The 17,500-nt window shown below is 49.4% G+C and overlaps 1 long non-coding RNA gene across 1 annotated transcript; it reads left to right on the forward strand.

The window, feature by feature from the left end:
• Positions 1 to 4,012: 4,012 nt before the first annotated feature.
• On the forward strand, positions 4,013 to 5,833 carry LOC146246271 (uncharacterized). The gene is made up of 3 exons (XR_014734540.1): positions 4,013 to 4,424; positions 4,558 to 4,630; positions 5,724 to 5,833. It is a non-coding gene; the product is annotated as an uncharacterized LOC146246271 (long non-coding RNA).
• The last annotated feature ends 11,667 nt before the right edge of the window (positions 5,834 to 17,500 follow it).

A 17,500-nucleotide genomic window follows, 5' to 3' on the forward strand; every position in this document is an offset into this window, starting at 1 on the left:
ATTGTTCGTCACCTCTGTCCTGTTCAGCTCTCTGTCATTTCAGAGTGTTAGGAAACCTCCTAGGGTGCCGTACTTTGGTACACGGTTCCACTGTGAACCCTGTGGTTCCGTCTAACCCGTAACGGGCCGGGGATCTGGAGAACCACAGCTAGATCCCAGTAAAGATCTCAGCCCTCTTCTGTCCGTTACCACGGGGACACGCGTTCAGATAAGATCTTATCTCCTCCCTCATGTGTTTATGAAACAGGCTTCAGGTTAAGTGAGGCGACGCTGCTCTTCAGCCCCTTGGTGTGACTGAATTCTCGTTCCTCTTGATGTGCTGAAACATTTGCAGAGTGAGTTTCTTGGAGGGGTTGCAATGGTTGCAGGGGGCGGGTGGGGGGGGGGGGTGGTGGAGCGAGGGGGGGGGGGGGTGGAGGGAGGGGGGGTGGAGGGAGGGGGTGTGTTCTTTCCACTGAAACAACCTGCTACCTTGTGGCACGTCTCTGTATCAACGCTGTTGTTTCTTGAAATAGCAGCCGAGCATGTTGTAACTCAGGTGGCAGAAAAAGGAGATTACACTTTGTCTCTGTGAACGTGTGTGTGTGTTCTTTTGCTCTCTCTTAGCGTGTGTGTGTGTGTGTGAGAGAGAGAGAGAGAGAGAGAGAGAGAGAGAGAGAGAGAGAGAGAGAGAGAGAGAGAGAGAGAGAGAGAGAGAGAGAGAGAGAGAGAGAGAGAGAGAGGGGGGCAAGGAGTGAATAGCTTGGCTCCACATCAAAGGGCCCTGCAAGTCTCTGCATTAACGAGATCTTTTGTTTCCTGCCTCCCAGATCACAACAGGTCTCTGTTGAGACCCCAAGCCCAGACCCCAGACCCCAGACCCCAGGCCCAGGCCCAGGCCCAGACCCAGGCCCAGACCCAGACCCCAAGCCCATGATGTACATCGTCCTTATGTGGTGATATGTGCTGTGGTGTTTCTGTGTAGTATGTGTGGTGGGTGGATACCTCATCCTGCCCCTTCACACCATCTGGCAATGACCCATTACACATGTATTCATTCAAATCCTTTCTAAGAACACACACGTTTATCTTCAGAAGAAGAAGTCCCCGCACACAGTTAGCCGCTCTCCTCCGCTAAAACAGTTTTATCCTGCATCAGATCATGTAGGACACTCAGTGTAATTCAATTTGACTCAACGTGATCATAATTTGACAAACGACATGCAGTTGAGCATACAAAGGATATCCTTTCATGCCCGTCGACAATGATATGACACCCACCAGTGGCCCCTAAACTTAGCGCAGGGCTTAATTCAGACGACAAATATCCGTAGTCACTTTCGCTTCCAGGATCTTTGCCTGAGAGATGGCTCGATACGGGGGCTCTGCCATGCAGCTTTTCCCAGGAAAAACCTACATTAAATTAGACTGTCGAAAAGATTTGTCAAGGTTCGGTATTGCGAGTTTGGAAAGTTAGTTGGATGCTTGGAAGAACATGTTTCTGGTTGGAGGAGGGGAGCTACCAATAAAAAACACACAAGTGGTTCTATTTACATCTCTCTTCGATGTGGTTCTACCCCAAAGAAAGGATATGATTTAATTAGTTTGCTGCTTTAATGTGCCTGAAGTTTATTTAGAAAGCAGACTATGTAATCTTAGTTAGTTGATGTTGCAAATGATTAAGAAATGGAAATAGGAATTGTTTTGACATAAGCTTTTGCCTGAACTTATTACAGGCGTCTTGTGTGCTGTCCGAGAACAGTTAGGTTTGAAAGTCTTATTTTTTCATTGTTTTTAGAACCTTACGTATCACTCTTTAATATTCTTTTGATGGTACATATGTGTATGTCAATCGAAGCTGAACATTTGGCACTGTGAATAAAATGTTCGATTCCGTATTTGAGGAGCTTGAAAGATCAAAAACTCCTATTAAGTCTTAAATGCACATAGCATGCGATGACTAGTGTATTGAAGGATAAGCGTTATAACAACAGTTCTCCAGGCAGAATGAAGTGTTGTTGCTTTGATCAGTGTATTTGAATGTTTATCTGTTTAATAACAACATTCTGATTTATTGACATTTGGATTAATAACTAGTTTTTACTCCCAGAAACTAAAAAGAAAAACACAAACTTTTAACAAGATTTGTCAGACACAACACATTTGTATTCGACTTGAAAACCTTAACATGTTCAAAATGTTGAGACTTGGTGTTCAGCCTCTGGGTATTGAACTCCTGGCTGCAGGAATTACACTAATAGTATATATTTTTCTCTCAACATGAATAGCTTCTGGTTGGCAACCAGTGATCTTCTGCTGTCTATTGTCTGCCCTTATATGGTCTTTCCTGACCCTGGGGGCAAAACAGAGAGTATAATTTACTAAGATATGACGTAATCTCTGCCATCACCATATTAGATAAGGAGAGAGGATGTGGAGGATGGCTGACTGGATGGCTGACTGACTCGCTGACTGACTCGCTGACTGACTCGCTGACTGACTGACTGGCTGGCATACTGGTTGACTGCCTGACTGGTTTGCTGGCTGGCTGACTGGCTGCATGAGTCATACAAACAACGCTGATCCAACAGATAAAGCCTGACATAGATCCTTCAACAAATGTTTCAGTTCACTAAAAACACTCCTATGTATTTAAAAATGCATATAAATATACACTATAGTCTTATGAACCCAAAAGTTTATTAATATTGTCTTGTTTAGTCTTGCTATCTTTTGTTGTTGTCTTCTGTATTTGTGCAGCATTAAAAAAGTGCAATTTTCCAAACATTTTAGTTTGTCTTTATATAACATAATTTCTTCAAGCTATTTTTATCGTGGCCAAGACTTTTGCACAGTTCTATATGTGTATATGCACAGTCGGTATGGATGTATATAAATATACAGTCTGAAGCTTGAGAATCCAGCCCAGAGAAGTGTTGAGACTACAGGAAGGAGACGGAAACAGCAGAAAACTGCTTCTGAGGAGGGAAAGAGAGGAAAAAAAAACAGCTGTCTATATTTAATCAAGGCGAATAAACAAGGAGTTTAAACAACTCATTTATAATTTAGATTTGCATACATTAAACTGCTCATTTTAATCTTTTTATTAATATGCATGGCGATATTGTATAAATATGCAGTTTTATGCAAATACTGGGCACATTTTCTCTTGGTATTTAATTCTATTTCCCAGCTGTGTGTGATCATTTTCATTCAAGGCAACAGATTAAGTCAAATATTAAGCCACAGCATGGAAGTGTATAAATATTTCTCAATTAAAACTCTGAAGACCAGATGAGATACTGTATCAGCATTAAAAATGCATTGGCATGTTAGGGACAGAAATACGAAAGTAAGTTTACTTGTTTGACAAGAATCGACAATCTTAGTTTACAGCTTTGAACTAAAATATTTTTTCTTTTTTTCCTGCATGTGTTTTACAGCTATCAAATTGTGTCACCACAGTGTGTGCGTGTGTGTGTGTGTGTGTGTTTGTATGTGTGTGTGTGTAGATTGCTGCAAAATCTGTATGCTAGTCAAGGAATTCCAGACTTCATTAATGGATGAGCCTGGTTGATGTATAATATTTTACAGTGAATGTTCTTATATTTGAGTGGCTGGAAGGCTGTGTAAGGCATGCACAACATGTGTAACTGTGTGTGTTTGTTTGTGTGTGTGTGGGTGTGTGTATCAGTATAAAAGTAATTTGCTAACCTTTCTATAAAATTATTTGCTTGTTCTCACTTTGTAATCATGTTTTTTTTTTATAGCCAACTATCGACAATACCTTTCATATTATATACAATTGCAGTTAGTTGAACAAAAACAAAACAATAGAATGAAATCAATTCAAAAAAACAATTCAAACTTTTAAATCCCAGACAAAGTGTTAAACGTCATGAATAATGCCAACACGCTTGGAGCTGTTGTCTCTTTAAGAGAAACAGAACCTTCGGCTCAAACAATCGTACAACCCCCAACAAGTCATTGAATCTGTCAATCACGGCATGGCGGCTCTTTGATGTCGGGACTCCTCGCCTTGTCTTCAGCTCAAATGCGCTATTTGTTACTGCCTGGCTGCATTACGTTCAACTTGCGGAGCCGTAGCTACTATAGCGTTGACCAACTTCACTTTTGTTGTGAGCCTTGTCCGTTTTTTTTTTGAGTGTATCAAACTAGGACAGATTGATAGAAAGTTTCCTGAATACACCAAAGGAGCGACGCTTGTTACAGTTTTTTTTGTTTTGTTTTTCAAAGCAGTTATGCCTCAGCTTAGTAGCGGCGGCGGAGACGATCTAGGAGCGAACGATGAAATGATATCTTTCAAGGATGAAGGCGAACAAGATGAGAAAATACAAGAAAACGCTTTCACAGAAAGAGACTTGGCTGACCTTAAATCGTCTCTGGTGAATGAATCGGAAATTAATCAAAGTCCGAACGCAGCGGTAGGGAGCTTACAAAAAGTACTTTCCTTCCTCCCACTAGGCTAGAGGACTCGAGCAATGATTCTGAAACTTTTGTTTGGTAATATACATTGACGCATGTTTAAGTCTTTCCATGCCCGTTTACTGTTTGCAGGCGGTCAGAAGGGGACAGCAGCAAAACGAACAGAGAGGTTATCCCGAGAAACACCGGGAGCATCACGACTGTGGTAAGCACGAGCTCCTCCGGTTCTTAAGTCCTTTGATCGCGCCGCTTGAATGGCGGTCCTTAGTATGGTCGGGATTTGTCTGGGCTTTTCCAAATAGTTAAAATGCTGAACCTTAGAAGTTGATATCCACTAAAACGTCGTTAGGTAGCCTAGTTCATGTCATTAATTAACTGATAGGCTATAGCACAGATTTGTTAGGCTATTTGTTATGTTATCAGAAACCAAAACTGTAACAAAGTGTTCAAAAGGTGTTAAACAGTGTAAAAACAAATAGTGGCAACTCATAAAAAGATGGTCACATTTGACAAACGTTATAATGGCCGTATTCAGGGACCGTAGGAAGCGGAGTCGCACACCCAACAAGCTATGTAGGTGTTTATCACCGGTTGTCGGTGTTTCTGTCCGTTATCACACCTGGGTAATTAGGGACTGACTGAAGTGGATAAACACCGAGCGGAGATAGCGGTGAAACTTTCATAAATTTTCCCACTGAGTCATAACTTTGCTGCACTTCTAATTTAAACCTTTTCTATAAACTGGTAAATAAAAGCCTGTCCGGGAATGAAAACGTTTTAACAAACCTTTTGGTTGATAAAAAAAAAAAGATTTCTAGATTTGACAATAGTAGAAAATACCCTTTTGCTAACAAAAATATTCTAATAATTGGAAATAACTGAACGTTTATTTTCAGTGTCATCTCTATATTTAGTATTAAAAAAACAGATCAAAGTTTATCTGTGTGTGTGTGTTAAAAAAATATACAAGGTATATCTATGCGTGTGTGTTTATAATTAAGTAATAACTTTTCGTGTATGCGTGTGCCTACATACATACAAATACATATTTGTGTGCGCATGTATACTCGTAATTTAATTTCACTGTGTTTCTGAATGTGCTTGTGTGTGGTACTTTTTATTGTATATCACTTTGTGAATGAATGAATGTGTGTATCCGCCTGTGTGTGATGCTTTTAAATGTATCTCACTGTACGTGTGTGTGTGTGTGTGGACGTGTGGACGTATGTGTGTGTGTGTGGACGTATGTGTGTGTGGTGGTTTTAAACGTATCTCACTGTGTGCATGTGTGTGCTCAGTGTTGAAGCAGCCAGATGGAGGGATGTATAAAACGACAGCAGCCTACCCAGGATACCCGTTCCTCATGCTCCCTGACCCCTACCTCCCCAACGGCTCCGGCTCGCCTTCGGTGAGTCCTCTTCCCCTCCTCCTCCCCTCATCCTCCTCATTCTCCTCCCCCCTCTTCCTCTCCTTTCCTGTCCTCACCTTCCTCACCCTCCTCTCCTCCTCTCTTCTCCTCCCCTCCTCTGTTCTCCTCCTCACCGTCCTTTCCTCACCCTCCTCCTCACTCTCCTCCTCACTCTCCTCCTCTCCTCACCCTCCTCACCTCACTCTCCTCCTCCTCTCCTCCCTCTCCTCTCCTCACCCTCCTCCTCACTCTCCTCCTCCTCCTCTCCTCACCCTCTTCTCCTCTCTTCTCCTCTTCTCTGCCTCACTCTCCTCATCCTCCTCTCCTCCCTCTCCTCTCCTCACTCTCCTCCTCACTCTTCTCCTCCTCACCAGTGTTGTGTAAACCAGAGCGTGCATCGTGTTCTCCCGTCGCCCCCGGCCCCAGGGATGTGCTGTCGACACGTTCAGAGCAGCCGGCCCTTCGGTCGCTCAGACGTGTGAAGCGTTTGGGTACGTTCAGGACACCAACTTGTCGCTCTGCGTTGCTCACCGTGTTTCCCTCGCTACACCGCGAAACCTTCACCCAGGTCTCTCGGGCAGAGACGGTAGGTAGCGGAAGGATACGTCGACTTTCTCCATGGATATTTGATGACAAGGCAGAGACAGGGAGAGGAGGGTAGGAGCTGGAAGCGTCTTATCTGCCTGATCTGCGGCTCTCTCGTAGGAGAGCGATGTCTCACGGGGTCAGCGTGATGACGTTTTCTGGCTGGCTCTTGCTGTCTGTAGTTATCAGTTGGTGGGTTGGTCGACACACAGTGTGTGTGTCTGCGACCAGCACTGTTGTGATCTAGTGGTTCTCCTGCTTTTTGAGGTTCCAGAGCTAGAGCGTTTTAGTGCGGTGGTCTTCAATCCTGGTCTTCAGGGCCCTGTGCCCCGTATGTCTTACAGTGCATGTTTCCCTGCTCCAACACGCGTGATCAGATGGTCGTTACGAAGCTCTGCAGAAGACCACACAGGCAGTGGGCCCTGAGGGTTAGGGTTGAAGACTGCTGGGTTTAAGGTGTATGTCCTGCTTCTACTGTGCTAAACAGTCACACTTGATTGATCTAAATATGACTTATTTTGGGCTCATTTTTTCTCGCTAAGCTGTCTTATGACATACAATCAGTACTTGCAGTACGAGCACTAGAAACCCTTTAAATCCCTGTGTTTGTTTTTGTTTCCCCCACTATGGCTCCCACTCTGAACTTCTCCTCTACCCTTCCCTCCCACCTCCATGTTCCTCAACCCATCTCTCCTCTACCCTCCCCCCTCCTCTCTCCTCCACTCCTTTTTCCTCCTCCTCCTCCTCCCCTGGCTCCAGAGGTGTCCCCCTCGGAGATTCTCCCCGATTCCATTTTTGTTTGACGAAGAGAAAGAAGTCTTTCTTCCCCCCCCCCCCGCGCTCCTCCTCCCCCTGCTCTGTGTGTTCTCTCTTCTCACACACAATGCTCACTTGTGTGTGTGTGTGTCCTTGTAATTACCCCGTCAGCCGCGAGGCCGCCGCCCCCCTCACCTGCGGGCCGCGCGACACTTGAAAGGCGGGACGGGCGAGCGCAGCTTGGAAACTGGGCTGTAAATCACAGGGCTGGGAGAAGAAGAAAATGCTGTTGTTTCCACACCCCCCCCCCCCCTTCTTCCTCTTCAGTGTTTCTGGAGGAGGGGGGGGGGAGGAGGGGGGGGCGGTTACCTGTCCTCACATCTCCCTCTTACCTCTCTGGTTGCGTAACCAGAGGTGTGTGTGTGTGTGTGTGTGGGGGGGGGGGTTATGTGCAGCTAGTTCTCATCGGCCGGTTCATGTGCAGCTCCTGACTGTGTTCCCTCACGTCGCTCATCAATCGTAAATCCTCATTTTGTCGGTCCGTGGAAATCACTTCTGTTTCTTCACTTTTCTTTTGTCCAGCATTTGTGTGTGTGTGTGTGAAAGCTTCCTGTCCTTGTGGGGGCGGGGGGGGGCGGGGGGGGGTGGGAGGGGGCGTGGCACGTGTTTCGAGGAGCAGTCGGATGCCGAGATGATAAGCGCTCTGCTCCTCGGTGAAGAGCCCATCTCCGTGTTCCTGGTGGACTTGGGGGCCTGCTCTAACAGATATCGCCCTCCGCTGGCCCGCTCCTCGTCCCGGGACGGCTGAAAGATGACAAATTTGCGCGGAAAAAAACCCTTCGGAAAGATGAGCTCCCGGAAATCTATTCTCCGACAGATTAAGTCATCGAAAACAATGTTGACAATCGTGTTTGGGCCGCGTGCGTCCTGTAAGCTGGGTTGTAATCCCAGTATTACTGCGTGTTGTCACTCTTACGCCGACACCCTCTCCAAAGACGGAGATTTAAGTCCCTGGTGGGGTGATGCTTTGGTTCTCTGTTTTGTGGACAAAGCTTTGTGGTGTGTGTCTGTGTCTCTCTGTGTGTGTGTGTGTGTGTCTGTGTTTGTGTGTGTGTGCAGTGGATTACCAGACGACAGTGTTTGAGTTTAGAGAGGAGCTGAAGAGAACCTCTAAAGGAGTCTGTCCCCGGATACCGACTCCTCCTCCTCATCCCTCCCTTTCTTCCTTCTCCCCCTCCTCTCCTTCCTCCTCCCCTCTCTTTCTTCTCCCCTCTCTTCCTTGTCCTCCTCCTCCCTCTCTCCCCTCCACCCTCCCGTGCCTCTGAGTATGAGTGTGTCAGATCCACGTCCTCCACTGTGAGTCAGCGTCGACAGGGTCCCAGGGTGAACAATGACTGCATCGCGACTCTGTAATCCCTCCTCGCAGACACTCTTGAGGGGCGTGCGTGCGTGCGTGCGTACGGGATCTGCTGCGGCTGTAATTAAACAGAGAGCGAGTGTAAGGGCTGGGGTCAGAACATGACAACAACAACAAGCGGGCATGTGCAGCTACGGAGCGCGCTCAGTAGCAGCCTCAGGTGAGAGTTAGCAACAGGAAATGACAGTGTGGCAGGAGATTTCAAATTGTAATGGCGATAAAGTAGGCCCGGTCGCCCCGGCTTTGAAGTGGCTGCCCGTAAAGAGGCCTGAAGAGAAATCTGGGCTGTTTGTAAGTGGTGGAAAGGTTCCAGGAAATATATTTTTCTAAACTGTTGAATCCCCCCCCCCCCCTGAGGTGTTTATAACTGTAATTATTCAGACAGTTGAGATTCTATTCCGGAGAAGAGAGAGCGAGAGAGAGAGAGAGAGAGAGAGGTAGAGTAAAACACAGGTGTTAGAGGAGGGTGTGTGTGTTGGTTTGATTGATATTTTGCCCCATCATCACACACAGAGACTCACTCACTAACACATGTACACACACACACCACTTATCAAACATGCTCTGTGTTTTCCCCCTAGTTTGCATCCATGAAAGAGTTGCCTGAAAGTTGGCATCTGCTTGTGTTTTATAGTCCAGCCCCAGATCACTGTCTCCGTGACTGATGACTTTTATCACTCCACTGTTTTTACAAGACTGGGAGAGAGAGGGAGGAAGGGAGGGAAATAAACAGAGAGCGTGCCAGAGATGAGAGAGCATGCCAGAGATGGAGAGAAAGAGAGGGAGAGATGTTCTTCTCTGGGCACCTGATGTTTGTCATGTCTTTACGGGCGGGACAGTAGCGAGTGTGTGTGTGTGTGTGTGTATTGAGAGTGATGTTACACCCAGGTGATTCATGTCTGAGCAGAGCTAACCAAACATCAGCTTCAAGTTTACAGATGGGGTTACACTGCCTGGTCCTCCCCTCCCTCCCTCCCTCCCTCCCTCCCTCCCTCCCTCCCTCCCTCCCTCCCTCCCTCCCTCCCTCCCTCCCTCCCTCCCTCCCTCCCTCCCTCCCTCCCTCCCTCCCTCCCTCCCTCCCTCCCTCCCTCCCTCCCTCCCTCCCTCCCTCCCCTTCTGTGCCCAGCTGTTTCGCTTCCCCGGCTACTGTTAATCAACTACAGGAAGACCCTTACACACACACCAACACACACCTACCAACACACACACGTAAACAAAGACTATGCCAAGCTTGCCTGTATACAAATTAGTTTAAAAATAACCCCTCAATCAGAGGTCAGTGGAGGGGAGCGGAGCGCTGAGTCCTAGTGGGACTGGGGGGTGGGGGGGGGGATTTGTGGGGGCTGGGGGGGGGGATTTGTGGGGGCTGGGGGGGGGGACTTGGGGGGTGGGGGGGGGGACTTGGGGGGTGGGGGTTCACCTGATGTTTGGGAACACAATGTTGTTACGGTATCTGTCTGAGTTCAGCATCGCACAACACTTTCACACACATCTCCATCTTCTGAGATGAATCATGGGCTGAGACAGGAATACACACACGTGCACACACACACACAGTATGCACACACACACACACAGTATGCACACACACACACACACAGTATGCACACACACACACACACAGTATGCACACACACACACAGTATGCACACACACACACACACACGTGCACACACACGCACACACACATACAGTATACATATGCATACACACACACACAGCCTGTACTTTTTTCATTACAGGGATGAAAATTCCCCTGACTTGTATAAGCGTGACTTGTGAGATTCTTCATGTCAGAGGGTGGTATTGCTTTGAAGTTTGGGGTTATAATGATATGGGTTAGGTGTGTCTGTGATAGAGAGGGAGGGAGGGAGGCAGGGAGGCAGGGAGGCAGGGAGTTGACGGTGCTGCAGAAGACAGGCCTTGGTGATGATGAGGATGATGATGATGAAGGTCTAACACTGAAGCAGCTGTTTGCTTGCTTGAGGTGTTAAGCTGGCTCTCCGACCAGGCCATTTGGTGTGTGTGTGTGTGTGTGTGTGTGTGTGTGTGTGAGTCCATGTGGAGGGGGCAGGGTAGACGGCATGTGAGGTTTGTGTGAGGTGTGATTTCAGGTAAGTCTCCATTGTGTTGCTGTGAGGGTGTCAACAGTTCCCATAGACGTGTCACTACTGGTTGTGATGTCACTGCCTGGGGGGTGGGGGGCGATTGACTTGCACTACATCTTAGTTAATTGTCCACCACGACAGTAGCAAGCTACAACATCAGCTGTTTGTCCCTTTTGCTCTCAATTTGACAAACTGGCTTCTAGAAGGTTTTCCACGGTCACTTGCGTTCTAGAAGGTTCTCCTTGGTTACAAACTTCCAGAAGCTCGACAGACTGGGTTCTAGAAGTTTCTCCATGGCAACGTGGGTTCTAGAAGGTTCTCCGTCACAACAGACTTGGCTGGTAGCCGTGTCTGAGGAAGAGGGGCACAGACCATGTGAGCCCTCTTTCATCTCAGCCCAGAGAGCTACTTTACGACCCTGCTGCGCCTGTGTGTTCTCTCCTCCTGCTGTTTGTTTGTGTGTAACTGTGTTGCCCTGTGTGCCGTAACTGCATGTGTGTGTGATTGTTTGTTTGTGTGTGTGTGTGTGTGTGTGTGTGATGGTCTGTCCGTGTGTGTGTATGTGTGTGTGTGACCAGGGAGGAACCTCCATCATGTTAGTGCAAGTCTGCCAGGGTGGAATGCTCCAGAATGTTGAGCCCTGACCTTTGTTTTCCTCGTTGTCATAATAACTGTCATTGTACCTGAGAGCCGAGCACTGCATGACGCATGTCACACTGGCTCATCTGTCTGTCTGTCTACCAGCCAGCCTGTCTGTCTGTCTGCCTGCCTGTCTACCAGCCAGCCTGTCTGTCTGTCTGCCTGTCTACCAGCCAGCCTGTCTGTCTGTCTGTCTGTCTGCCTGTCTACCAGCCATCCTGTCTGTCTGTCTGCCTGTCTACCAGCCAGCCAGTCTGTCTGTCTGCCTGCCTGTCTACCAGCCAGCCTGTCTGTCTGTCTGCCTGCCTGCCTGTCTACCAGCCAGCCTGTCTGTTTGTCTGCCTGCCTGTCTACCAGCCAGCCTGTCTGTCTGTCTGCCTGTCTACCAGCAAGCCTGTCTGTCTGTCTGTCTGTCTGCCTGCCTGTCTACCAGCCAGCCTGTCTGTCTGTCTGTCTGCCTGTCTACCAGCCAGCCAGTCTGTCTGTCTGCCTGCCTGTCTACCAGCCAGCCTGTCTGTCTGTCTGCCTGCCTGCCTGTCTACCAGCCAGCCAGTCTGTCTGCCTGCCAGTCTGCCTGTCTACCACCCAGTCTGTCTGCCTGCCAGTCTGCCTGTCTGTCTGCCTGCCTGCCTGTTTTGATCAGGACCATGCTGGATGCTCGTGCTGGTAGGGTTTGATGATTAGATACTTGAAACGATTTTAAACTACTAGAGGTGTTTGGTAACTCAACTCTCAGCAGAGTTCAACTCTGTTGGTTCTTTGGCTTCACTGGATTGTGTGTAGTATATGGGTCTGTATGTGAGGATGTGTGTGTGTGTGTGTGTGTGTGTGCGTGCGTACGTGTGTGCGGGAGTGTGTTTGCATGTGTAGGCTGGAAGTAGATGGGTATCAGATGGGGCAGGATCAGTCTACAGTGGTCACAGCCATATGTGTGTGGGAAGGAGGGGGGGGGGAGACCCAAGGCATTGTGGGTAGGGCAGGGAGGGAGGGAGGGAAGAAGGCAGTGGGGATGTAGGGAAGGAGGCAGGGAAGTGGGATAGTAAGGAAGGTATTATCAAGGAGGGTATTATTGTCAGAAAAGGGTATAATTATTCAGTGAATGAATTGTTTTGATTTCCTAAGTAAGACGATTATATCTGTCTGTGTGTTCTTTAGAGGCCAGAGAAAGTGTGTGTGGGTGTGTGTGTCATCTGTAATCTCTGGTCTTTAGATAATGATGGATTTCCTCTCATAGACTCCAGAGGGTTTCCTCAGAGAGAAGCTGGTGAGTAGAGAGAGAGAGTAAAGAGACAGACAGAGAGAGAGAGGAGAGAGAGAAATAGGGAGAGCGTGAAAGAGAGTCAGAAGGAGAGGGAGAGAGATAAAAATGCTGTACCTGCTGTTGATAAAGATGCAACTCTTACTCACCTACCCTCTGTCACACACACACACACCCACACACATGTAATATCTCTCTCTCACACACACACACACACAGTCCCAGGGCTGCTTGCTCCCCTTCTAATGTTATGGAATGTGGTTCTCCCTGTGGTTTCCCCTCTGTGATCGCGTGGAGCCAACTGGAAACCATGGCAGCGCTATATTTAGGCCTCCGATTATGGGATGGAGAGCAGCAGGCCTCGCCGTAGATATCAAACGGAGAGAGGGAGAAGAGAGAGCGAGGGAGAAGGAGGAGAGGAGAGAGGGCGGAAAAAAAAGATCTGGCTTCAGAAAATAGCATCCCGTTTTTTAATGGTGGACATGGAAGTTATTACGAGACTCCAGCTGTGGGCCGCTGCATGTTCAGGCTGGAGGGGGAGAGGGCTGGGGGGGAGAGGGCTGGAGGGGAAGAGGGCTGGAGGGGGAGAGGGCTGGAGGGGGCTGGGGGGAGGGGGCTGGGGGGGGGGACTTGGGGGGTGGGGGTTCACCTGATGTTTGGGCTGGAGGGGGGAGAGGGCTGAGGGGGAGGGCTGGGGGGGAGGGCTGGGGGGGAGAGGGCTGGAGGGGGAGGGCTGGGGGGGGAGAGGGCTGGGGGGGGGAGGGCTGGAGGGGGAGAGGGCTGGGGGGGGGAGGAGAGGGGTGAGGGGAGGAGAGGGGTGAGGGGAGGAGAGGGCTGAAGGGAGGAGAGGGGTGGGGGGGGAGAGGAGAGGGCTGGGCTGGAGAGGCGGGCCTGGTCCTGGTTCTGGTCTGAGTCCCGGTTCTCGTTTTGTGAGATGCCTTCACGCTCGATCGATATCTATAAATGTTATTGATGTAGATCTGTTGTCTAGTTAACGGTCAATGGTTGACGCTATGCTATGTGACGATGTGTGTGCTACTGCGTGACTATGTTTGTAGACGTAAATGTGTGTGTGGGTGTGTGTGTGGAGGCAGGCCTTGTGGTGTCTGGTTCTCTTCACAGGCATCCTGTGCTAACAGATATCAAGGCCAAGAAACAAGAGATTGCCGGTGATCTAGGGTGTGTGGTTACAAAGCAGGCCTGCATGTACGTGTTAGTGTGTGTGTGTGTGTGTGGGGGGGTACAGCTGAGTGTAGGCTTAATGACATGCAGCGGAGAGAGTAAAGGTGGAGACAGAGACAGGAAGCAAGAAAGCATGAAAGTAAGGTTCTCTCTGTGTGTCTCTGTTCCTCTGTGTTCCTTTCTGTTTCTCACCTTATCTGATTTGTTTAGAGTCGAGGGAGGTTGGTCGGATGGGGGGAAAGAGAGGTTAGGGGAGAGGATAAGGAGAGAGAGGTTAGGGGAGAGGATAAGGAGAGAGAGAGGTTAGGGGAGAGGATAAGGAGAGAGAGAGGTTAGGGGAGAGGATAAGGAGAGAGAGGTTAGGGGAGAGGATAAGGAGAGAGAGAGGTTAGGGGAGAGGATAAGGAGAGAGAGGTTAGAGGAGAGGATAAGGAGAGAGAGGTTAGGGGAGAGGATAAGGAGAGAGAGGCGCAGGACAACAGGAGGAGGGTCTGAATAACTGGAGGGAGGGAGATGGAGGGGGAGAGAGAGAGAGAGAGAGAGAGAGAGAGAAAGAAAGAAAGAGAGAGAGAGAGAGAGAGAGAGAGAGAGAGAGAGAGAGAGAGAGAGAGAGAGAGAGAGAGAGAGAGAGAGAGAGAGAGAGAGAGAGAGAGAGAGAGAGAGAGAGAGAGAGGGGTAGAAAACTGACTTTAAGGGGGTGATATTACGAGAAAGTGAGAGAGAAGAAGAGGGGGGGAGGTGGGGAGGTGGGGGAGAGAGAAAGAGATGGGGGTAGAGAGGGAGGAAGGGAGGGGAGCCGTAAACAAAGAAGGTGGTAACCGCGTATGCACCTGGTATCTAACCACGAACGACTTGACACACAGATCCACCTTTTAACATGTTTGCTGCCACCGACACACACACTTCAACCCCTTGGTTTATAGTACCTTATAGATGGAGTAGATGATCTTTATCAAAGTTAACTGACAGGCATGCGAGACAACGTCTTTCTGCTGTTCCGTTGGGTCCTCCCTTCAGCTCCTCTGGTCCGTTGACATCATCACAAGGAGCCAGACAGGGCTGTGGTCCCAGTCTCCTGGGGATTTGGATTCCCAGAATCCTCTCTGATGTTTTTGTCCTCAAGAGCAGGCTCCAATTTACCAGCCCTGATCAGCGTCACAACTTCCTCAAGCTGGAGAGGAGAAACACACATCCATCCATCCATCTCTTCATCCATCCGTCTTTCTCTCCACCCCTCTTGTCCTCCGTCCTTTTCCCCATCCATCCATCCATCTCTCTACCCATCCCTTCATCCATCCATCCATCTTTTTCTCCATCCATCCATCTCTCTACCCATCCCTTCATCCATCCATCTTTTTCTCCATCCATCCATCTCTTCAACCATCCCTTCATCCGTCTCCACCCATCGCTAGCTCCATCCACCCCACTCACCCATCCCAGTCCTGATAGATTCTCCTGATTGGTTGGCCCAGTCCTCCGAATCCTGCCTCTGAGTTGACCTTCTTGGAGGCGGTGTTACAGGATGTCGGGGAGAGGCTGTGTAGCAGAGGGGCTGGGACCATCACTGGTTGTTGTTGAGGTTCGGTTAGCCACGAGGATGAGAGAACTCGACACACACAACACACAACTCAAGTGGGGGATACACACACACATGCCCACACACATGCATGAACACAAAGACTCTCTCAAACTTACATACAGCCCTTCAATGGCAGTTGGAGGAGTCCAATAAGGTCACAGAGAAGTGGATTCCAGGTATTCGAGTGCTGGTGTATGGTGGGTGTGTGTGGTGTGTGTGTGTGAGAGAGAGAGAGAGAGAGAGAGAGGTTGAATCTCCTGTGGTTTACCATGGAATTTAGAGCCCATGTCTATGTCACCTGAACAACCCTGCTCCTCACCATGGCGACGCTCTCACTGCACTACGGAAACTCAAGAAACGGCTTCTCCCTGTTCTACTCTACTGTACTTTACACTGTTCTGTTCTACTGTACTGTACTGTACTGTACTTAACTGTATTCTGCTGGATTATACTTCAGGAGTTTGGGGCTGGAGGTTGGGGCTGGATGCTGGGGCTTGGGCTGGATGCTGGGGGTGGCTGGAGGCTGAGGCTGGGGCGGGAAGCGGAGGGAGAGAAAGAGAGCAGCAGGATGAAATGAGATGGAGAAAGAGGGATATCTTCCCATCTGTGGAGCACCACACTGTGGCCGTTACCCAGGAACGAGGAGGGAGGGAGGGATGTAGCGAGGAAGGGAGGGAGGGATGTAGCTAGGGAGGGGGGGATGTAGCTAGGGAGGGAGGGAGTGGTGTAGAGAGGGAGGGAGGGATGTAGAGAGGGAGGGAGGGATGTAGTGAGAGAGGGAGGGAGGGATGTAGCGGGTGATGGAGGGAGGGATGTAGAGAGGGAGGGAGGGATGTAGTGAGAGAGGGAGGGATGTAGCGGGTGATGGAGGGAGGGATGTAGTGAAGGAGGGATGTAGAGAGGGAGGGAGGGAGGGATGTAGAGAGGGAGGGATGTAGAGAGGGAGGGAGGGAGGGATGTAGAGAGGGAGGGAGAGATGTAGCGAGGGATGTAGCGAGGGAGGGAGGGAGGGATAGAAGGAGGCTGCTCCTGGTTAGTGACTTGGCTCCGTGGAGACGAGTGACGAACAGAAGGAGGCAGGGAATAATTATGGGATGCATGGGGAGCAGAACTGAGGCTCCGCTAAAGGGAGGGGGGGGGGGGAGAGGGGAGGAAGAGGGAATGGGAGCGAGGTGGTATTCACATATGCGACCACATATTTACAATTACAAATCATCACCAAACAATTTAGCTAGCCGCGGGATAAATAAAGGCCATTGTTTCACTGAGTTTGGGTGGAAGGATGGATGGAGAAAGGGAGGAACGGATTGATGGGGGGAGGGGGGTGGTTGGATGGATGGATGGATGGAGGACATATGAGACTGAATCAGCATCTGTGCTAAGAGATACAAACAAGATAAAAACATGGAGTAGAGAAAGAAAGACGGTATTGTTTGTACAGATGACCATTTTTTTAGTCCCCCTTTTTCTTCCAGACAACTTCCCCAGAACCCCAAGGGACAGTTAGGCTCTCTGATGCAGTTCCACAGGGGGACCCTGTGGGCCAGGGTGTGCAGCTCTGCGGTGGGGCCCCCTGGGCCTGGGTGTGCAGCTCTGCGGTGGGGCCCCCTGAGCCTGGGTGTGCAGCTCTGCGGTGGGGCCCTGATTGCAGGGTAGCATTAGAGGCCGCTCCCTGGCAGAGTTGTGGGCTGGAGAGCCTCCAGGAAGAGCTGGTCAGAGAGAGAGGGGGATGAGGGGAGAGAGATAGTGGGTGAGAGGGGAAAAAAAGAGAGACAAGGGGAGTAAGGTGAGAGACAGAGTGAAAAAAGAGAGGGAAATGGGGAGAGAGAGAGAAACACAGGTAGTTACATCACTTTCATGGACGGTGCAGGTGTGTGTGTGTGTGTGTGTGTGCGCGCAGATTTTTCTCGTGCTCACCTCTTTTGTCTTTCCGTCTCTTCTCTGCGTACGCTGCGTGTGATTGGATTACGTGAGGCAGAATGTACTCTCTCACCAGATCAATAACTCTGAGGCTGGCAGAGAGAGGACGTGTGTGCTCAGAGGCTGGTACCTGGGGTGACTGTAGCCTCAACACACACACACACAGACAGACAGGGTGGCTAACAGACAGACAGGCAGGCAGACAGGCTGGCTAACAGACAGA

Source organism: Hypomesus nipponensis, chromosome 20 (assembly GCF_054491055.1).
Source record: "Hypomesus nipponensis isolate SF chromosome 20, ASM5449105v1, whole genome shotgun sequence".
NCBI lineage: Eukaryota > Metazoa > Chordata > Actinopteri > Osmeriformes > Osmeridae > Hypomesus > Hypomesus nipponensis.